This window comes from Hippopotamus amphibius, chromosome X, assembly GCF_030028045.1.
Source record: "Hippopotamus amphibius kiboko isolate mHipAmp2 chromosome X, mHipAmp2.hap2, whole genome shotgun sequence".
Lineage (NCBI taxonomy): Eukaryota > Metazoa > Chordata > Mammalia > Artiodactyla > Hippopotamidae > Hippopotamus > Hippopotamus amphibius.
The window spans coordinates 90,435,426-90,459,468 of NC_080203.1; the positions used below are offsets into that span (position 1 = coordinate 90,435,426).

Below are 24,043 nucleotides of genomic sequence, written 5' to 3' on the forward strand. Positions count from 1 at the left end.
CACAATCTCTCCCCTTGAATTCCAAACTAATTGAGTGATATATACAGCAGTCAAAGAGGGATAGGAATATTGAGATTTACTGTTGACAAGACTGGTTTGGAGAATGGGTCTATGGCCTGCAGTCTGAATAAGGTTTTCAACCTTTTCATCCCAAGCCTAGATTTTTGCAACTTCCTGAGAGAATAGGTGGGTCAGTATAGCAGACCCTAACCCTGCTGAGCTCACCCTAGCAGGGCTGACCATATGGAGGGGCAGAGAGGAGGACACAAGCATGTTATGAACAAGGGAGCTCTGAAAAATAGCAGGATGCTCAACAGGGGCTGAGTAATAAGCCCTCAATGACATTTTGGAATCTCACCCATCAGTGAGGGTAGTGCAGGGGGTGCTAAGAAGCTCCCTTCCCAATACTTCTGAAAGGGCAAAAGTTTCTAGTTCAGGTACAGATGGGAATACTAGAAACGGAAATATTATGTAATCAATAAGTATGGTGAAAGGAGAAGCACCAAGAGAAGGGCTCTCTCTCCAAGAAGTCAGGGCTTTCTCCAGTGGCCGGCCTTACATCCTTACTGCATGACTGGAACAAACTTGAACACAGTGATATGTAAAAATGGGTGCCCCAGTGCCCAGTAGAAACAGTGTAACATGCTGCTTTCATTCCATGAACATCTCTTAAGAGTCTTGGCTGATTACTGTGGCCATCTGGGAGAGAGAGAACTTTAAAGTCAATTTAAGCCCAGTTATTGGTGGTGGTTTTTTTTTTCTTTTGCCCCAGATGGCAAAAGACATCAAATCCAATGCACAGCAGAGGATAAAAGAGTTTAAAGCAGAGCTTGCAAACTGGTAGCCTGCTGAACAGATCCAGCCTACAGATGTGTTTGATTTGGCCCATAAGAATTTTTATGAATATTTTTAAAGTACTTGTCAGCATATAAAAATTGGTAGAGTTCATATAAAAATTCAGATTTTATGGCTTCTCTGGAAAAGTGGGGAGATTCTGGCCACGTGGATGTGTATTTCTGTGTGGCAAAGTCAGCTGTACAGAGAAGCCCCTGCTTCTTTTAGGAAGAGGTACAGTCTCCATGTAGGCTTTTGTGTGACCTGCCTAGCCCTTGCCTACATTTGAGCTTGTGATCTCTGATTTAAACTGACCAGCATTAGATATGGCTTGTGGGGCTTCCTAGGTGGCACAGTGGTTAAGAATCTGCCTGCCGATGTAGAGGACACAGGTTTGATCCCTGCTCCAGGAAGATCCCACATGCCACAGAGCAACTAAGCCCGTGTGCCACAACTATTGAGCCTGTGCTTCAGAGCCTGTGAGCCACAACTATTGAGCCCATGTGCCACAACTACTGAAGCCCATGCACCTAGAGCCCATGCTCTGCAACAAGAGAAGCCATGGCAATGAGGAGCCTGCGCACCACAGCAAAGAGTAGCCTCCACTTGCTGCAACTAGAGAAAGCCCGTGTGCAGCAAAGAAGACCCAACACAGCCAATTAATTAATTAATTAATTAATTTTTAAAAAACATATTGTTTGTGATCTGAAAGACATGCAAATCATCCATCTCCATGAGTGTTTAATCATGTCAGAGCAAGTATTTGGCAATGTGGAGAGTGCCAGGGAGGTATGTGCCAAGAACCTGACCATCCATCAGGAGGGAGAAAGATAAGACATCTGTCTATGTAACAAGGATGGAGAGATTGTTATGAAAGGCAGGAGAAAAAGGGGGCCATAGCGCACAGCATGGAGAAGCAGGCTAGGTTGGAGCAGGCGACAGCAGGAGTCAATTACAGCCAAGGGTTGCTAGGGCAACTCAGGCTCCATGAACACCCTGGAGGGCCTCTGGCCTTCTCACTGCTAAGGCAACTGATTTAAGAGGCCAGAGCTCTGAGGTCAAGGAAGCTTATGAGGAAAAAGATAAGGCTGCAGAAGCACCATCCTGGGGTTAGGCCTCAAGTGTTGGTAGTAGATACAGAGGGAGCCACAACATCCCATACATCCCACTGTGGATGTAAAGGCCTCTGTAATTGAAAACCATTACATCTCCCCCCTCAAGGGCACCTTTTTCCAAATTATAGGTTGTAACACATTGGTGGGCTGTGAAATTGATTGAGTGGGACAAGATCATAAATTTTTTTTTAAGATCATAAATTTTTAATGAAAAGAAATAAGTACAATTTTTTAAAAAACAGAGTTGCATTACGCACAGTATATACTGTTTTGTGAAACGCTGGTTTCAGGTATGTGTGTGCATGTGTGCGCAGGTGCACATGTACTGAGTTATAATGTCAAATATGTTTCTTACTCTGTGAATTGAGCTCAGAAAAGTTTGAGAACCCCTGTCACAGGCTACAGAGTGAGTCACTGTGGCCAGCTGACTGCATATGCCTAATTTGGCATGTCTAGTGGATTTTTTTCTCTTTTGTTTTTGTTTTTGCTGTTGTGAGCAAGAATGGCAGATGTAGGTCAATTATAGACTTCTAAGGAGGACTCTCTGGTATCAGAAAAAACACAGGTAATGTTGGGCTAGCTGGGAAACAGGTTTTGGGGTGTGGCTTCTCAGGAGAGGCACAACTCCACCTGGCTACTCAAGACTCTCCCTCCTGGGAGTGTTAGCACCAAAGGTGAGTATGCAAGTGAAGCCAATAGGAGAGACTGCTCTGCAGTGCTGGACCCAAAATCTGTTCTTGTCTGGAATTTTCCAGGGTTTCTAGGAGCAACATCATTCCCATGATTTTTTGCATGGCCCACAGTATTGGTATCCTACCCAATGGCCATTCTTCACTTTCTTCCTTTCTAATACAGTCCCCATTTTTGTGAAAATTTAGGGCAACCCTGTGCATCACGGGACCTGGGATTCTCAAATGAAGACCTACCTACAAAATGCCAGCCCCCAATTTTTATTCATTCAAAAGACATAACAACTACTCAGTCAACTTGTTATAAAAGTTTCTAAATGACAGACATAGAAAACAAAGAGGGAAAGGAGGTAGGGATAAGTCAAGTTTGTGATTAACACACACACACTACTACATATAAAATAGATAACCAACAGGGACCTACTGTATAGCACAGGGAACTATATTCAATATCTTGTCATAACCTATAATGGAAAAGAATCTGAAAATATATGTAACTGAAATATACATAACTGAATCAATTTGCTCTACACCTGAAACTAACATAACATTGTAAATCAACTATACTTCCATTAAAAAAAAAGTTTCTAAACGTATAATCTCAATTTCTGCACCTAGTTGGTAACCAACAGTCTGCAGACTAGTACCAGTCCAGGGACCATACTGAGAGTGGCACTCGTCTGAGGCAACTAATCATGTTAATTCCATTTACTTTGCCAAATAGTTGGTTTCAGCATGGGCATGAGACATGATTTCTGGCCATTAAGCTAAGAGGGGATGTCTACTGGGGGCTCCTGGGAAAAGTTTCTCTTAGTCTTAATAAGAGACACATGACAATTATGTTCTTTCTTCCTGACTCTTGATGTTGGTATATGACCACGTGACGACTGAGTAGCTGCGGCCATCTCGGGATTATAAAGTGAAGGACCAATAGGCTGAGGATAGTGGAACAGGATGGAGGTAAAGTGGGTACTTGATGTTGCTGAGCTGCCGACTCACATACTCTTGAATCCCTCCCTCTATGTATATATGGGACATAATAAAATGGCCTTACTGGTTGATCCACTTTGTGTTGGCTTTGCTGTTACCTGCAACAGAAAGAATTCTAATTGATGCACCTTGCAGGACATGGCAGGGTTAACTAGTCTGAGTACAGAGGCATAGGTGTACTTAGGATATTTTATAGTGAGCTCAGAATTCTCAGAAGAAATTGTTCAAATAAAAAATGGTTAAACAAAGTCACAGTTGTGCACTGATCCACCAGACATAGCATGTGTCATTCTAACTCTAGCATCATTTTTTGTATTTTATTTTTTAGTTAACTTACAGTAAATTTTTTTTCTTTAAGAATTTTTATTGAGATACAAGTGACATACAATAAACTGCATGTATTTAAAGTGTACAATTTGATTTTTGTTCTTATTAGTAACGTATATATGGTAATCCCAATCTCCCACTTCATCCCCCCCCCAACCTTCCCCCCCACCACCGCTTTCCCCACTTGGTGTTTATATAACATATAGTAAATTTGATTTTTTGTGTAAATAGTTCTATTTTAACACATGCACAGATTTGTGTAACTGCCACTATAATCAGAATGCAGAACAGTGCCATTGTCCTATAAAACTCCATCATGCTTTTGCTTTGCAGCCACACCCTCCCCCTACTCCTAACCACTGATCTGTTCTCCATCACTATATTTTTATCCTTTCAAAAATGTCATATAAATGGGGACGCCCCTGGTGGCACAGTGGTTAAGAATCTGCCTGCCAATGCAGGGGACATGGGTTCAATTCCTGGTCTGGGAAGATCTCACGTGCCATGGAGCCACTAAGCCCATGCATGCACCACAACTACTGAGCCTGTGCTCTAGAGCCCACGTGCCACAACTACTGAAGTCTGTGTGCCTACAGCCTGTGTTCCACAACAAGAGAAGCCGCTGCAATTAGAAGCCCGTGCGCCACAACGAAGAGTAGCTCCCACTCTCTGCAATTACAGAAAGCCCACGTTAAATAAATTTATTTTTAGAATGTCATATAAATAGAAGTATACAATATGTAAGGTTTTGAGATCATCTTCTCTCATTCAGCACAATGCCTTTGAGGTTGATTCAAGTTCTTGCATGTTCATTCCTTTTTATTGTTGAGTAGTAGTCCATTGGATGGATGTACCGGTCTGTTTATCCATTCATTCCACAAAGGATATTTGTTGTTTCCACATTTTGGTGATTATGAATAGAACACTTTAAGATTTTATGTACAGGTTCTGTGTGAACATAAGTTTTTATTTCTCCAGGGTAAATACCTAGGATTGGGATTACTGGGTCATACGTTAAGTATATATTTAACTTTATATTAAACTGCCTAACTCTTTTCCAGGGTGGCTGTACCATTTTGCATGACTGCCAGCAATATGAGAGTCCCAGATGTTTCTATATGTTTTGTTGTAAAATTTTTATAGTTTTATAATTGACATTCAGATCTATGATCCACTTTAGAGTTAATTTTTGCACAAGATGTAAGGTTTTGGTCAAGGTTCACTTCTTATACATGGATTTCTAATCGTTCCAATATCATTTGTTGAAAACACTGTCATTTCTCCATTGAATTCTTTGCACCTTTGTCAAAAATCAATTGAGGAGAACACCTTCTGAATGCCAGCAGGAGACCTCAGACCGCCAAAAAAGGCAAGAGAGTTTCCATGTAATTGGGTAGCGCAAAGGAAAGAAGGGAAAAAGAGAGACAAAGAATCCTGAGGAGACCCGCCTCTCTGTGAGGGAGCTGTGAGGAGGGGAACACAGTGGGGAGCCTCCTCACTGGCAGGCAAGGACAGGGGGAGGCTCGAAGCCCCCAGAAGAGAGAGCAACGTCAGGTGTGCCAAGGGCAGAGCAGAGAGATCCCTGCCCGGAGGAGTCAGGCAGCACTCCCTTGCCAGAGAAGCTAATCTGCTCACCCGTGGCTGCAGTGGGGGCCGGGTGCCCAGGCTTGAGCTTCGGAGAACAGACACCAGGGAGAGAGCTGGGGCTGGCTGAATGAGAACAGCCTGGGGGGCAGGTGCGCCAGCAAGCTAGGAGGGAGTTTGGGGAAAATCCTGGGCCAGATGGAGAGGCAGGGGACTTTTGTTTCGGAGTGCGTGGGAGGAACTTCCCTCTCCAAGAACTCACAGGCTGCAAAGCTGTACGACCCACAGCTGCTGGATCGAACAACCAGCCCACTGGGGCCGTGCACCCACCCCGCCGTGCACCACTAGGCCCCACCTACTGCCCACCTGCCTGCCCACTGCTCTGCACCCCTCCCCTTCCATGTGCCTCTGTGCCCCGGTGCCTGCCCACCTGCTGCTGCCAAGGGTCCTGTGTGTAACGCAAGTCATTGGCCACACCCTCCCAGCAGCAGGGGAAGCCCACGAACACCAAGGGTCCCGCGATCAGGACCAACTCCCCTGGGAGAACACACAACACACCTCAGGCTCATGCTGACCTCTACTGCTACAAGCACTCCTGCAGATTTCAGTTAGACTGCCATATCCCTCCCTACCCCTGACCTGAAGTTGCAAGTGAGCCCCAATCACCCTCTTCCACCCCCTATTGACTGGGTGGGGAACCAATTCCTGAGAGCAACCCACACACAAAATAGGGACCAAAACCAAAACTGATCCCCAAGGACTGCAGGACCAAAGAAGAGAAAGAGAAACAGCCACAGGAGGAGCAGATTTAATGCCCACAACAGGCTTGATAGACACTGCATCTGTGGATCACCTGAATAGACAAGTGTTTCTACAATAGAGACTGTAGACATAGGGGGCAACTGGGGACTGTGGGGACAAATATACACAGGACTAATACGCAGATCACAGTCTGAGCTCTCCACAGTCCTCCTCATAGCAGGTGCAGAGCCCTACCTAGAAGTATTGAAGGACTTCTTGATATGTTTGTCTTGTTTCTGGTTTTAGGGATTTGTTAGTTAGATCTTTACTGTATATATTTGTATGTGGATTTGTTTGTAATTGGTATGAGTACTCCCTTCTTTCTTTTCTTTGCTCTCTCTTTTTTCTCTTCTCCTTTGTTTCTTTTCCTCTTCTCTTTTTGCAAGTGCAAGTGTGCACATCTTGTGTGATTCTGACTTGGGTTGCTTTTACCACCAGTCTTGTGGTTCTGTCTGTCCTTTCCCCTTCTTCCCTTTTTTCCTCCTTTTTTTCTTTGCTCTCCTTCTACCTCCTTTTTCTCCATGCTGTGCAGCATCCAGGGTCTTGGTGTCCTGGCCAGGGGTCAAGCCTGGACCTCTGAGACAGCAGAGCGGAGTCCAGGACATTGGAGTGCCAGAGAACTCCTGACCCATGGAATATTAATCAGCAAGTGCTCCCCCAGTGTTCTCATTCTAAACACCAAGCTCCAAATCCAACCAAAGGCCAGCAAGCTCCAGTGCTTGACACCTCAAGCCAAACAGAACAGAGATAAGAGGAATTACTACTAGGTGGCATAGGGAAGGGAGACAGCAAATACTATAAATTAGACAAAATGAGAAAACAGAGAAACATCTTGCAGGCAAAGGAGCAACATAAAAACGCACAAGACCAAATAAATGAAGAAGAAATAGGAAAAATGCCTGAAAAAAATTTTAGAGTAATGATAGTAAAGATGATCTAAAATCTCGATAACAAAATATAGAAAATACAAGAAACATTTAATAAGGACCTAGAAGAACTAAAGAGCAAACAAACAGTACTGAACAACACAATAACTGAAATTAAAAATACTCTAGATGGTATAAACAGCAGAATAACTGAGGCAGAAGAACAAGTAAGTGAGTTGGAAGGTAGAATAGGGGAAATAACTTCCACAGAGCAGGAAAAAGAAAAAAGAACAGAAAGAATGGAAGACAGTCTCAGAGACCTTGGGGATAACATTAAGTGGACCAACAATCGAATCACAGGCATCCCAGAAGAAGAAGAAAAAAAGAAAGGGTCTGAGAAAATATTTGAGGAGATTATGGTGGAAAACTTCCCACACATGGGAAAGGAAATAGTAAACCAAATCCAAGAAGTGCAGAGAGTCCCATACAGAATAAATCCAAAGAGAAACACACCAAAGAACATATTAACCAAACTAATGAAAATTAAACACAAAGAAAAAATATTAAAAGCAGGAAGAGAAAAGCAACACATAACTTATAAGGGAAAACCCGTCAGGATAACAGCTGATCTCTCTGCAGAAACTCTGCAGGCCAGGAGGGAGTGGCAGGAGATAATTGAAGTCTTGAAAGAGAAAAACCTATAGCCAAGAATATTCTACCCAGCAGGAATCTCATTCAGATTTGATGGAGAAATCAAAAGCTTTAAAGACAAGCAAAAGTTAAGAGAATTCAGCACCACCAAACCAGCCTTACAACAACTGCTAAAGGAACTCCTCTTGGCACTAAACACAAGAGAAGGTAAAGACCTGCAAAAACACAGCCAAAACAATTAAGAAAATGGTAATAGGAACACACATGTCAATAATCACCTTAAATGTAAATGGATTAAATGCTCCAACCAAAAGACACAGACTGGCTGAATGGATACAAAAACAAGACCCTTATATATGCTGTCTACAAGCAACCAACTTCAGACCTAGAGACACATACAGACCGGAAGGAAGGGGATGGAAAAAGATATTCCATGCAAATGGAAGTCAAAAGAAAGCTGGAGTAGCAATACTCATATAAGACAAATTAGACTTTAAAGGCTATTACAAGAAACAAGGAAGGACACTACATCATGATCAAGGGAACAATCCAAGAAGAACATATAACAGTTGTAAATATCTATGCACAAAACAAAGGAGCCCCTCAATACACAAGGCAAATGCTAACAGCCATCAAAGGGGAAATCGACAGTACCACAATAATAGTAGGAGACTTTAACACCCCACTTGCACCAATGCACAGATCATCCAAACAGAAAATAAATAAGGAAACACAAGCTTTAATAGACATTAGACCATCTTGACTTAATTTTTATTTATAGGACATTCTATTCAAAACCTACAGAATACACTTTCTTCTCAAGTGAACATGGAACATTTTCCAGGATAGAGCACATCTTGGGGCATAAATCAAGCCCCAGTAAATTTAAGAAAATTGAAATTGTATCAAGCATCTTCTCTGACCACAATGCCGTAAGACTAGATATCAATTACAGGAAAAAAACTGTAAAAAATACAAACACACGGAGGCTAAACAATACACTATTAAACAACCAAGAACTCGTTGCAGAAATCAAAGAGGAAATCAAAAAATGCCTAGAAACATATGACAATGAAAACACGATGACCCCAAACCTATGGGATGCAGCAAAAGCAGTTCTAAGAGGGAAGTTTTTAGCAATACAATCCTACCTCAAGAAACAAGAAAAAATTTGAATAAACAACCTAACCTTCCACCTAAAACAATTAGAGAAAGAAGAACAAGAAAACCCCAGAGTGAGCAGAAGGAAAGAAGTCATAAATATCAGATCACAAATAAATGAAAAACAAATGAAAGAAACAATAGCAAAGATAAATAAAACTAAAAGAAGGTTCTTTGAGAAGATAAATAAAATTGATAAACCATTAGCCAGACTCATCAGGCAAAAAGGGGAGAAGACACACATCAACAGAATTAGAAATGAAAAAGGAGAAGTAACAACCAACACTGCAGAAATACAAAAGATCATGAAAGACTACTACAAGCAACTATATGACAATAAATTGGATAACCTGGAAGAAATGCATAAATTCTTAGAAAAGTACATCTTCCAAGACTGAACCAGGAAGAAATAGAAAATATGAACAGACCAATCACAAGTACATAAATTGAGACTGTGATTAAAAATCTCCTAGCAAACAAAAGCCCAGTGCCAGGTGGCTTCACAGGCGAATTCTATCAAATATCTAGAGAAGAGCTAACACCTATCCTTCTCAAACTCTTCAAAATATAGCAGAAGGAGGAACACTCCTAAATTCATTCTACGAGGCCATCATCACCCTGATACCGAAACAGAAAGATGTCACACAAAAAAGAAAATTACAGACCAATATCACTGATCAATATAGATGCAAAAATCCTCAACAAAATACTAGCTAACAGAATCCAACAGCACATTAAAAAGATCATACACCATGATCAAGTGGGGTTTATCCCTGGAATGCAAGGATTCTTCAATATATGCAAATCAATCAATGTGATACATCAACAAAAGAGCAGAAAGAGAAATTAAGGAAACACTCCCCTTTACCATTGCAACAAAAAGAATAAAATATCTAGGAATAAACCTGCCTAAGGAGGCAAAAGACCTGTATGCAGAAAACTATAAGACACTGATGAAAGAAATCAAAGATGACACAAACACATGGAGGGACATACCATGTTCTTGGATTGAAAGAATCAACAGTGTGAAAATGACTGTACTATGCAAAGCAATTTACAGATTCAATGCAAACCCTATCAAATTACCAATGGCATTTTTCACGGAACTAGAACAAGAAATGTTATAATTTGTATGAAAATGCAAAAGACCCTGAATAGCCAAAGCTATCTTAAGAAGGAAAGAAGGAGTTGGTGGAATCAGGCTCCCTGACTTCAAACTATACTATAAGGCTACAGTGATCAAGATAGTATGGTACTGGCACAAAAACAGAAATATAGATCAATGGAACAGAATAGAGAGCCCAGAGATAAACCCACGCACATATGGGCACCTTATCTTTGACAAAGGAGGCAAGAATATACAATGGAAAAAAGAGAGCCTCTTCAATAAGTGGTGCTGGGAAAATTGGACAGCTACATGTGAAAGAATGAAATTAGAACATTTCATAACACCACACACAAAAATAAACTTAAAATAGATTAACGACCTAAAGGTAAGGCCAGACACTATAAAACTCTTAGAGGAAAACATAGCCAGAACACTCTATGACATACATCAAAGCAAGATCCTTCTTGAGCCACCTCCTAGAATAATGGAAATAAAATAAAAAATAAACAAATGGGATCTAATGAAACTTAAAAGCTTCTGCACAGCAAAAGAAACCATAAACAAGACAAGAAGACAACCCTCAGAATGGGAGAAAATACTTGCCAATGAAGCAACAAAGGATTAATCTCCAAAATATACAAGCAGCTCATGCAGCTCAATACCAAAAAAGCAAATAACCCAATCCACAAATGGGTGGACGACCTAAATAGACATTTCTCCAAAGAAGACATACAGATGGCTAACAAACACATGAAAAGATGCTCAACATCACTAATCATTAGAGAAATGCAAGTCAAAGCCACAATGAGGTATCACCTCACACCAGTCAGAATGGCCATCATCAAAAAATCTAGACACAATAAATGTTGGAGGGGGTGTGGAGAAAAGGGAACCCTCCCGCACTGTTGGTGGGAATGTAAGTTGGTACAGCCACTATGGAAAGCAGTTTGGAGGTTCCTTAAAGAACTAAAAATGGAACTACCATATGATCCAATAATCCTGCTACTGGGTATCTACCCTGAGAAAACCATAATCCAAAAAGAAACATGTACCATAATGTTCATTGAAGCACTATTTACAATAACCAGGACGTGGAAGCAACCTAAATGCCCATCAACAGATGAATGGATAAAGAAGATGTGGCACATATATACAATGGAATATTACTCAGTCATAAAAAAGAATGAAATTGAGTTATTTGTAATGTGGTGGATAGATCTAGAGTCTGTCATACAGAGCGAAGTAAGCCAGAAAGAGAAAAACAAATACCGTATGCTAACTTATATATATGGAATCTAAAAAAAAGGTACTGATGAACCCAGTGATAGGGCAAGAATAAAGATGCAGATGTAGAGAATGGACTTGAGGACACAGGGTGGCAGGGGCGGGGGGCAAAGGGGAAGCTGGGATGAAGTGAAAGAGTAGCATTGACATGTATACACTACCAAATGTAAAATAGATAGCTAGTGGGAAGTTGCTGCATAACTTAGGGAGATAAACTCTATGATGGGTTATGACTTAGAGGGCCAGGATAGGGTGGGTGGGAGGGAGTCGCAGGAGGGAGGGGATATGGGGATATATGTATAAATACAGCTGATTCACTTTGGTGTACCTCAAAAACTGGCACAACAGTGTAAAACAATTATATTCCAATAAAGAGCTTTAAAAAAAAAACCCAATGCAGCCAATAAATAAATAAAATAAATAAACTTATTTTTTAAAAAATCAATTGAACATGTTTGTGTGGGTCTATATCTGTATTCTCTACTTCGTTGCATTGGTCTATATGTCTATCCCTTCTCTAATACCACACTGTCTTGATTACTGTAGCTGTATAGTTAAGTCTTAAAATCCGATGGTGTGATTCCTCCAACTTTACCAATATTTTCAATATCATTCTGGCTATTCTACTTCCTTTTCCTGTCCACACAAATTTTATTGTTTCTTATTTTTTAAAATATATTATTCTCAAATTGAGTTTATTTTGAAAATGCTATATTCTTTTTTTCTTTCTCTCTTTTTTTTTTTTTTTTTTTTTTTTTTGGCTCTGTTGGGTCTTTGTTGCTGTGCGTGGGCTTTTCTCTAGCTGTGGCAAGCGGGGACTACTCTTGGTTGTGGTGCATGAGCTTCTCAGTTCAGTGGCTTCTCTTGTTGCAGAGCATGGACTCCAGGCGTGTGGGCTTCAGTAGTTGCAGCTCACGGGCTCTAGAGTGCAGGCTCAGTAGTTGTGGCGCATGGACTTAGTTGCTCTGCAGCATGTGGGATCTTCCCGGACCAGGGCTCGAACCTGTGTCCCCTGCATTGGCAGGTGGATTCTTAACCACTGCTCCACCAGGGAAGTCCCCACATAAATTTCAGAGTCAGCTCATCTGTGTACACAGAAAATCTTACTGGGATTTTGGTAGGAACTGCATTACATCTACAGATCAATTTAGGGAGAACTGACATCATTAAAATGTTGAGTTCCAGTCCATAAACATGGTATATATCTCCAGTTATTTAGGCCTTTGGAGATTCCTTTCATCAGCATTTTGCAGTTTTCAGCATATAGATCCTGCATGTGTTTTGTTAGATTTTTATCTATTTCATTTTTTGGAGCTAAGTAGTATTGTTTATTGCTAGTATATAGAAATGTGTTTGATTTCTGTGTGTTGATCTTGTATTCTTGAACCTTGCTAAATTCATTTATTAGTTCCAGGGGGTGAGTGTGTGTGTGTGTGTGTGCGTGTATTATTTTTGACTGTCTGTGTAGACAATCATGCCATCTGCAAATAGGGACAGTTTTATATTCCTCTCCCTTCTTTCCTCTCCTCCCCCTCCCTAACTGCCTAGGATTAAGATGCCTAATTTGGATGAAATGTAAGAGTGGAGGATAAGCAGAGTTGTTATAGGTCACCTGCAAATTATTCAAGTTGCTTAGAAGTCATTCTACAACAAGATAATTGAAACATCATCATACGCAGATGATGTCATCGTGTACTAAGAAAAATGATAAAACAATAATAAAAATTTTAGTAATATTACAAAAATACCAGTACTCCTTATGTGCCAGGGACTGCTCTAAAAATTATACATAAATGAACTTATCTAGTAATCACAACCCTATGATATGCGTACTATTTTCCCCATTTTACAGATGCAGAAACTGTAAGTGGCAGAGCTGGGTACAAACCCAGGTTGTCTGGCTCCAGCACTTGCACGTTTTATACATGGAACATAAGATTCTAGAAATGGACTCTAAAATATCTAGGAGATTAGCATTTAATTAAGGGAGCATTTCAAATGAATGAGTAAAATGTCAATTATTCAATAATTATGTAGGAACAATTGGATAGCCATTGGGAAAAATTAAAGTTGGAAGTCTACATTTGTTCTGTACATCAAAACCTATATGGGAAAAGTATTCAAAGGTAAAAATTAAAAGCATAAAGGTGCTAGAAGAAAACATAGAGAAAGAATTTTATAGTGTTTTTAGTTTGATGTAGTCCCATTTGTTTATTTTTGCTCTTGTTCCCCTTGCCTGAGGAGGCATATCCAGAAAGATATTGCTAAGATCTACATCAAAGAGCATACTGCCTCTGTTTTCTTCTAGGAGTTTTATGGTTTCAGGCCTTACATTCAAGCCTTTAATCCTTTTTGAGTCATTTTTTGTGTATGCTATGAGATAATAGTCTAGTTTATTCTTTCTGTCTGTCTCTCTTTCTTCTTTTTTTTTTTTGCATGTGGCTCTCCAGTTTTAACAACACCTTTAGTGAAGAGACTATCCTTTATCCATTGTATATTCTTTGCTACTTTGTTGTAAGTTAATTGTCCATATATGTGTGGGTTTATTTCTGGGCTCTCAATTCTGTTCCATTGATCTATGTATCTGTTTTTCTGCCAATACCATGCTGTCTTGATTATCACAGCTTTGTAACATAGTTTGAAATCAGGGAGTGTGATACCTCCAGCTTTGTTCTTTCTTCTCAGGATTGCCTTGGCTATTTGAGGTCTTTGTGGTTCCATATAAATTCTAGAATTTTTTGTTCTATTTCTGTGAAAATTTTCCTTGGGGTTTTGATAGGGATTTCATTGAATCTGTAGATTATTTCAGGTAATAGGGACATTTTAACAATTTCAATTCTTCCAATCCATGAGCATGAAATATCTTTCCATTTATTTGTGCCACTATGGGAAACAGTACAGAGATCCCTCAAAAAATTAAGAATAGAACTACCATGTGATCCAGCTATTCCACTTCTGGGTCTTTATCCAGAGAATACAAAAACACTAATTTGAAAAGATATACGCACCCCTATGTTCATCACAGCATTATTTACAGTAGCCAATATATGGAAACAACCTAAGTGCCCATCAACAGATGAATGGATAAAAAGAATGTACACACACACAACAGAATACTACTCAGTCATAAAAAAGATGAAATCTTGCCATTTACAACAACATGGATGGATCTTGAGGGTATTATGCTAAGTGAAATGTCAGACAAATAGTATATGATTTCATTCAAATGTGGAATACAAAAACAAACAAAACAAAATAAATGAATAAACCAAACCAAACAAAAACAAACATGTATATATGGAACAGAGTAGCAGTTACCAGAGGAGATGGGGCACGGGGTAGTGCAAAATGGGTAAAGGGGGTCAACTGTATGGTCACAAATGGGAAATAAATTTTTGGTGGTGAGCAAGTTAGCATGTATTCAGAAGTAGAAATATAATGTGGTATACATTAAACATGTAATGCTATAAATCAGTCACCTCAATAAAAGTTTTTTAAAATAAAAATTTTAAAAAGAGAACTATTCATAATCAGTAAGAAAATGCTAAACAATAAAAACATAGGCAAACAACACTGACGACACTTTTGAAAAAGGAAAAAGAATACAAATGGCTAAGAAACAAATTAAAAGGTGCTCAACTTTACCAAAAATCAAAACTAATGAAAGCAATGACATATCACTTTGACCTATCAGACTAACAAAGAAAAAAATAAATGAAATTGCACAGTTTTGGAAGGGTATGGGGGAAAATCACTCTCATACTCTGGTACTACGAATATAAATTTGTATAAATTCTTTCAGAGGGCAAGTTGGCAATAGCTATCCAACTGTAAAATGTGCATACCCATTGGAGTAACTCCATTTCCAGCATTGTCTTGCAGAAGTACACACATATACCAAGCTACTTACAAGGATGTTCATTTTAGCACCCTATAGTTATGAAAAATCAGTAACAATCCAAAGGAGCACCGACCCTATGCAACTAATTTTTTTAAAAAGGTAAATTTTTAAGTATTGACATATTAAGTAACCCATAATCTACTTATTTCTGAGGATCCTCAGGGGATTCTTATAGGGTGACTATTACTTAAATTAACACAGCTTTATAACCTGTAAAATGGGCATAATTGTAATACTTGCCTCATAGGGTTGTTTATGCATTCTTTCAAAAAATATTCATTGAACAGATACAATTGTCAGGTACTGTGCTAGGTGCTGGGGTAAAACTACAAACAAAACAGACATAGTCCCTGTTCTCAATGAGCTCACTGTCCACTATAAGGTGTGTGTGTAGCGTGTATGTATGTCTGTGTGTGGTGGGGGGAATATTAATCACACAACTGTACAACTGTCTTTGGTGCCTATGGAGTAAAATAGCAATGTACCATGAAAGTGTATTATAGGCCGCCTTGGTCTAGGTTTTTTTTTTTGGGGGGGGGGGGGTGGTGAAGGAAGGCTTCCCAGAAGTGATATTTGAATTTAAATAGATATAGTGATGGGCCAGGCATTTTGTATAAATGTTCACTCCAGAGATTAGTTAAAAATAATATATATATACACACACTGAAATAGAAAGCATGTCAAGAATACATTGTCAATAAAGCAAGTTGTAAAACAGATATAGCATGATTCTCTCCCTTTTTATGGTTAAAAATATATATCATAATACATATATCTATCAATGTATAGATAGAAAAAGGTCTGGAAGAGTATATACCACGCTAACAGTTGTTAACTCTATTTGAATAATTTGTTTGTCTGACATCCTGTAATCAGAAAAAACCTATAAAGACGTATATATATACAGGAGCAACAACATTAACATTAGAAATATTAGTATTCAAGGCAAAAAGTTTTAAATAGGGTAAAAGAGATACTGATAATAGATACTATCTACCAAGAATATCTTCTGTCATAAACATATATACCAAATGATATTCCATTAAAATATATAAAGAAATAAGAAAAGCAGATAAGTTATATAAGAAAAGCAGCTAACTACAAAAAATGCCTATGCAACCCTTGCAAAAATTGATCATGTACTAAGTCACAAAAGAAAGCATCATACATTTCCAATGCTAGGAATCATAAAAGCCATGCTATTGGACCACAGTGCAATACAGCTAACTTCCAACTACAAAAACAGTCAAAAAGAGTTGTCTCTTCAAAATCAAATAACACTTCTAAATAACTCATGGTCAAAGAAGAAATCTAAACCAAAATTATAGACTAGAAATTAATGAGAATGAAAGCACTACATATTAAGGTCAAACAGAAAAAAATTATAACCTTAAATGATTTTAGAAATAAGTAAGGAAGACAAAATGAATAAGTCACATATTTAACATAAGCCATTTCAAAGAAAACAGCAAAACAAACTTAGAAAGAACTAGAGGAAGATATTAATAAATATAAAAGCTGAAAATAATTTATTAAGTAGTGAATAGGATGCGGGAAAGTGGTAGAATAGGAAAATAAATCCGAGAAATATGGTTTGATTGATGGATAGACAGATGATAGCTATGTGATAAAGCATAGCAAAACATTAATGATAAAATCTATGTTGTGGGTATGCAAGTGTTCACTGTAAAACTCCTTCAACTCCATGTTTGAAATGTTCATAATTAAATACATTAAAAACCTATTATCATCCAGAACATGAGTTTGGGAAACACTGCCCTAGAAGTTTCAATAAATCAGGAGAAAGACAAAGATGCTCAATGTTGCCTATACTATTTAACTTTTCCTTGGAAATTCAATAAAACATACTATGCAAGTAAATGCACATAGGAATTATAAATATGACAAAGAGGGGAAATCATCATCCAACTGGAAAACCAAAGAAAATGAATAGAAAAACTATTAGAACATATAAGGAAGCTAAGTAGGATGGCCAGTTACAAAAAGATGTCCTATTATGCACAAAAAATATAAAGGGCTACTTCTAAATAGAGGTGGTAGTGAGGGGTAGGGCTGGTGAAACACATCTTTCATGTTTTGCTCTGTGTACAGTACTTCCATAATGTTTGAATCTTTTACAAACAGAATGATTCACGTAGTTGTTTGGAAAGGGGAAAATAAATCTATAGTAGGCAGAATGCCCCCTCCCCAGATTTCCCACCCTAATTTCTGGACTTTGAATGTGATGAGATACCATGCCTGTGATTATGTTACATTACCTGGTAAAAGAGATTTTGCAGATGTAATTAAGGTTCCCCTTAAAACAGGGGAATTATTTTGTATTATCCCAATAGCCTTAATCTAAACAAATAAACCTTTGAAAAGCAGAGAGTTTTCTCAGGCTAGTGGCAGAAGGGAAAGTCAGAGAGATTCTAAGCAAGAGAAGGATTCAGTGTGCCAGTGCTGGCTTGAAGATGGAAGGGGACACATAAGGAAAAATGTGAGCAGTCTCTAGAAACTGGCAGCATGAGGAACCTCAGTCCTACAACAGTAAGGAACTAAATCGTGACAACAACCTGAATGAACTTGAAGTGGATTCTACCCCAGAGAATTCCAGATAAAAGCCAAGTCTGGGGATATCTTGATTTTGGCATTGTATGATCCTAAACAGAGAACTCAGCCAAGCCCACCAGGACCTTTGACCTACTGAACTGTGAGACAATACAGTGTTGTTTTAAATGGGTACATGTGTGGTAATTTGTTATGCAACAATAGAAAACAAATACAAAATACACTACACCAGCAAAACAATGATTTTCAAAAGTTCAAAATCTGTTAATGACCCAGTCATGCAGCAGGATAGGGAGATGACACCTCATACACCCCATGGAAATATAAATTGGCAAAATCTTTCCCAAAGTACACTGAGCAATGCCTAGCAACCTCTCCCAAAATGTGGATATGCTGAGCCTTATTGAAATTTATTGTAGTTAAATAATTATAGTGTTGAGGGGACTTCCCTGGTGGCGCAGCAGTTAAGAATCCGCCTGCTAATGAAAGGGACATGGGTTCTATCCCTGGGCCAAGAAGATCCCATATGCCGCGGAGCAGCTAGGCCCATGCGCCACAATACTGAGCCCGCTTGCCACAACTACCCAGGCCAGCACGCCTAGAGCCCGTGCTCCACAACAGAAGAAGCCACTGCAACAAAGAGTAGCCCCCGATCACTGCAACTGGAGAAAGCCTGTGTGCAGCAATGAAGACCCAATGCAGCCAATAAATAAATAAATAAATAAATTTATTAAAAAACATAATTATAGTGGTGAGGAAAGATTTTTCTAAATGTCCTTTACAGAATTGCTTATTAACAGTGGACAATTTGAAACATGAATATATGGCAATAGAAGACTAGTTTGTCAAATATAATATCTTACACCCACTTGATGAAATAAATTTATGCAATATAAAGCCCAATAGGAATTCTTATAGAACTTTACCAGCTAATTTAAAAATTCATCTGGGAAAGAAAATGCACCAGAATAGCCAAGAAATTTGTGAGCAAGAAAGACAGAGGAGCTTGCCCTAGCAGATGACATAATTTAAAGCTTAAATGTTTTTTAAAAGTATGGTATTGATGCTGGTATGGATTTTAGGACTACTGAACTGATGATTTACATTCAAACCCATATACATACTTAGGAATTTGGTTTTTGATAGAGGGAAAGAATGATCTGTTCAATTAATGCTTAGGGCCCTATGAAAAATACTAATAAGTAATTAGTATTACAATGGAATAATATTCACCTATGAAACATACCATTGTTAGAACACTTAATGACCTAGAAAAATGTTTACCAAGAAGATTCCAGAAAATTAAAGAGTGAAATCTATAAAATTCTAAAATATTACAAAGAAATATAGAACAACGTTTCTAATCTTTGAGTCGAAGTCTTCATATGCAAGATTCAAAATGCAAAAGCCATAAAAGAAATGAATGATAAATTTGAACACATCAACATTTAAAACATCTATACCCAAAAAGACCCCATAAGCAAAGTTTAAAAATAAGGAAAAGTCTGCAAAAATATTTCCCACATCTGTAACAAAAATTTATATCCAGACTACATAATTTAATAATGTCAGACAATCCAATTGAAAAACAGATAAAAGATATGAATAGGCAAAGTCACAAAACAATACAAGCAAATGACCAACAAACATATGGAAATATTCCTTAACTTCCATAATAATCAGGGAAACACAAATAATGAGACATTTTTCAACCATCACACTGGTACAACATTGAAATGATTGGTTAATACCCAGCATCGATAAGAATTCAGGGAAATGGTTATTCTTATTCATAGCTGGTGGATCTTTCTCCATGACAATTTGGCATTACCTATTAAAATTCCAAAAATGTGCTGTTTGAGCCACCTATTTTACTTCATATTTATCTTATCGAAATATTTTAGCATATGCACAAAAAAAGCATGTACACAGATTTTCATCTCAGCACTGTTAATAGTAAAAAAAAAAAGCACTGTAATAGTATAAGATTGAAAACAATTTATGTCTATCAGTAGGTGACTTAACAGTTAACTCTAGTACACTCATTCAATGGAATACTATGCAGTACGTAACATGAATGAGGTAGATTTATATATACTGCCATGGAAAGATCTTTAAGCCATAGTAAGTGAATAAAGCAATTAGAACTATACATAAAATAGGACGTCATCTATATTTTTAGAAAGTAAAAAACACAAAACAAAGCTATGTATTTCTATATGTGTGTATAAGAGGAACTTTACATTTTTCTGTTTTGAGTGTTTTGCAATTATTCATTCATGTGTAATTAGGCAAACATTTTTTAAATGAGAAAAGAACAAAAACGAAGCTAATTACATGTTAAAGAAAGGAATGCTTCATATTGCCATTAAAATTATGTTACAAATATTTAATGACATGACAAATATTCACTAGGTTACTAATTAATAACATGCTGTGATAATTTTGTTTAGAACAATAAATATATATATAATACATAGAACAAGGCTGGGAGGACATAAAACCAAAACATTAATAATGCTCCTCTTTGGGTGGTAGGATTATAAGTTTTTTATCTTTTGGTATCTTCTTTATGCTTTCATATAATTTCTGAATAGTCTACAATTTAAAAAAATTATAAACAACAGGTGTGTGTGTGTAGGGGGATGTTGGTTGAAATTAGGACTAAAAGGAGTGGAGTTGGCAAGAATACTAAAGGGTGCTGCGGACTGAAATTAAAACTAGGGTTGTGGGGCATGTGGGATTTTAGAATTAGGAGTTGGGGAACTAGACTTTATAACTGACAGTAGAAATTCAAAGGTTAGAATTAGGAGTAGAGACCATGGATTATTAGAATTAATGCAGATGCTGTGAGAGATTGGAATTAAAATCAAAGTCCTTATTAAATTAAAAGGTTTTTTGAAAACTATAATGGCAATATTGGTGAGGGTATGGGAATATCTGAATAAACTGGAATTCTCATATATTTCTGGTGGGACCCTAGCTACTTCATTTCTGCAAATTTCTCCTTGAGAAAAGTCTCAGAAATATGCAAATATTTAGTTACATCAAATTTCGTGTCTGTATTTCTTATTAAAAAAGACAAACATCGAGTCTTAGTTAAGTAAATAATTAGCATTACAATGGAATAACATTCACCCATTAAAAATAGCATTGTAATAATATTTAATGGGTCAATCTATCTCAAAGGGGCCTCCATAAAGCTGAGATTATACACAAAAATTTTTGTGTAAATATATATATGTGGCGGGCAGTGAATCCATACATCAGATTCTCAATTCGGGGCATGCTCTGGAGGGTTGAAATTAGAACCGGAGGGTACAATTACAGGTTTTATTTGCTCTGTGTCTCAAAAGTACTTCAGATAGTGCTTTCGTCTCTATACTTTAAAATACTGAGTTAATACATGCTTTTTGTTAAAAATTCAAACCTTACCAAAGTATCTAGAATTTCGAGTCAAACTCTCTTCTCTCCCCCTTCAATGTCATTTTGCACCCCAGAAGAAGCACGGTTAATAGAGATAACTCCTACCTGATCCTTTTTATTCCTAAGCATTCACAGATGTAGATCCTCTATAAGCTCTTTGCCAATCGCACTGTCACCCCAAATAATACCACCAAGGAGAAAAAGAGAATGTTTACTGAGGGCTCACTACGTGCCTGAAGTAAGTGTTTTAAGGGTTCACCCATGTAAACTCACTGTGGTAGGCGCCCCCGTCGTCTCCCGCCCTCCACACTGTGTCCCCGCTTGCCCTCTCGCCCCCCATTCTTCGCTAGGCAGCTGGAGAGATTAATTTTTAAACGTTAGTCAGATCAAATCACGTCACCCTTCAGCGGTTTCCATCGTGCCTCGAATCAAATCCAATTCCTTAGCGACACTACTATCCTCTACGGTTGGGTTTGCCAGGCCTGGAGTAGCTCAGGCGCGCTCCCCAGTAGGGTACCCGGCTTCACCGCTGAGGGAGCGCCCTCCCAAGGGGCAGGGGCGGGGCTTCTCGAACGGGAGGCGGAGCCTCAGGCCAAGAGTGAGGAGAGCCGGAGGGGGAGGTTTTTCGCGGAGGGCGATCGAGGGGAGCAGGTCTGAAGCAGGGCCGCGGACCCAGCGCGCTCCTGCGGGCCCTGCGGAGCTAGCGTCGCAGAGGTGAGCGTCTTCCTCCGGGCTGGGGGGCGGGCTTTCTCGCGCGGCCGTCTTCGGCTCCTCGCCGGGGTTGTTCCCACGGGACTCTGCGCCGAGGCGCGGAGGTGGCGGCCTTGGGGAGCCTGCGGGAGAGGCTGGTGAAGGAACCCGGCGGCCTGCCTCAGCCCTCCATCAACCCCGCCTTCTCTCCCCTCCCCCAGGCCTCGGCAGGCGCCAGTGAAGAGAGCTCGCCGCATCTTCGGGGGCAGCCTGGCAGTGGCCAGGCAGTGCGGCGAGAGAGCGGCCGACAGTGGGGATGCGAGGTACCGGCGTTAGTCGTGGTCAAGTGGCCCTAGAGAGGGAGTAAAGGCCGGGCCTTCGTCATTTTTCTCAGGGGTTCGAGGAAGGCGGCCTCAGAGGAGGGGGAAGGTGAGGGGCTGGCAGGCAGGCAGGCTTCGCGGGTAACTACTAGGCGTCGTATATGTAGGTTTTGGTATCTAAATGGTACTACACACACACACACACACACACATTCATTTCGGCTAATTGCTTTTTAAAAACTTAATATGTCTTGTAGATCTTCCTATGTCAGGGAATCTAAATTTATCTCATTTATAAACAGCTGCATTGTATGATTGTACTACAGTTTTTTTTAACCATTTCCTGATTGATGTGCTTTGGCTTGTTTTCCTTTTGGGGGAGGGAAGAGGCTATTGCAAGCAATGCTGTAATGAATGGGCTTGTGTGTGTGTGTGTGTGTGTGTGTATTTCATGTATGGGTATTTCTGTAGGAGAGATTGTTAGAAGAGTAATCACTGGGTCAAAATGTATATGCATTTTGAATTTTGATAGATTTGTCCAAATTGTCTTCCCAAAAGGCTATACTAATTTACACTCGTCAGTGTTGTGCGAGAGTGCCTATTTTTCCACAGTTGTGCCAACACGAATTATCATCAATCTTTGTGATTTTGGCTAATTTAAAGGGCAAAAAATGGTATGTCATTGTTTTCATTTTTATTTCCCTGATTACTAGTGAAGTTGAACACATTTTTTATTTCTCCGATTACAAAACTAAATAGGCACATATCAATAGTTTTCCTATTTTAAGCAGTAAGCATTTCGAAAATTTAATACAAAAAAACCCCCATTCGCAATAGCAAGGAAAACAAATAAAAATACCTACAAGTAAACTACAAAACTTTATTGAGGAATATAATAAAAGAACGTTTGCATACATGGAGAAGGGGATACCATGCTTCTGGATAAGAAGGCTCAATTTTGTAGTGATGTCCATTTTTTCTGTGTTGATTTATACAATTCATGCAATTTCAATAAATATACCAAGTGTTCGGAACTTAATATGATTCTAAAGTTCATCCAGAAAAAAGATGGCTAAGAATAACCGAGAAAATATTTTAAAGATAAGTAAAGATGGGGTATTTGTACAGCCAGCTATTAAAATGTACACTAAAGGAACAGTATATAAATTAGAATAGAACAATGCATTAGAATAGGAAAGCCCACAAATCGAGCCAGATTGGATCCAAGATTTATTGGAGAAACATTGTTGGCTAGACGTGGAAAAACTGCCATATTAAAAGCTTCAAGCACGCACTCCCCCCCCCACCCCACCCCCTTGGAAGCTTGAATTTTCCTTTGAGGGTAGACCTCTTTGTTTGGAGAAAACCACTTTATTGGATCTTTTGGTTATGCCTTGGTAAAGCCTCAGGAGTTAAAAATTGTGGTTTTGGAGCTGGAACTAACGATATGAGCCTTTAGTTAGATTAAGATGGATTCGGTAGCCTGCAGTGCGGCGAGGGAAGGAGTCTGGATATTATCGGTCTTAAAAAATTTTTTTTTCCGATCAAATGGGCAAAAATATGTTATGTCATTGTTTTCATTTGCATTTGCGTGCTTATTGTGAGGTTGAACGTCTTTTATGTGTTAGTCCAAAATAATATGTGATTCCTGGAGGCAGGTAACAATGGGAGATCTGTTGCTCCTCTTCCAGTATGGAGTTTGGCTAATTGGTACAGCTCTGCCCG

At 39.0% G+C, this 24,043-nt stretch overlaps 1 protein-coding gene across 3 annotated transcripts in view; it reads left to right on the forward strand.

Moving 5' to 3' along the window:
* Nucleotides 1-21,915: 21,915 nt before the first annotated feature.
* HUWE1 (HECT, UBA and WWE domain containing E3 ubiquitin protein ligase 1) overlaps nucleotides 21,916-24,043 on the forward strand; it is a 148,877-nt gene continuing 146,749 nt past the window's right edge. For 2 of the 3 annotated variants that reach the window (XM_057717533.1, XM_057717537.1), the window contains exons 1-2: nucleotides 21,916-22,022; nucleotides 22,220-22,321. The gene's annotated coding sequence lies outside the window, so the exon portion shown is untranslated. The remainder of the gene's footprint in view (nucleotides 22,023-22,219; nucleotides 22,322-24,043) is intronic. The other variant, XM_057717535.1, reaches the window with a different exon arrangement.